Consider the following 307-nt stretch of genomic DNA (forward strand, 5'->3'; position numbering starts at 1 on the left):
GACCATACAATGAGCGCTTGAGCTTGCAGACATGGCTTTGCTTGTCTTCGCTGACGTATCCTTTAGGCTGCTGCATATAAATTTCTTATTCCAGAACTACATTCAAAAATGCAGTCTTAACGTCCATCTGATGCAGCGCCAAGCCGTACTTGGCAGCCATGCTTAATACAATGCTAATCGAAGTAAACTTCGCCATCGGTGCAAATGTTTCCTCATAATCGACTCCAAACTTCTGTGAAAATCCCTTGACCACAAGTCGCGCTTTAAAACGCTCAATGACTCCTTCTTGGTTTTCCTTGACTCGAAA

The sequence above is a fragment of the Plasmopara halstedii genome (genome assembly GCF_900000015.1).
Source record: "Plasmopara halstedii genome assembly, contig: Scaffold_1079, whole genome shotgun sequence".
NCBI classification, from domain to species: Eukaryota; Oomycota; class Peronosporomycetes; order Peronosporales; family Peronosporaceae; genus Plasmopara; species Plasmopara halstedii.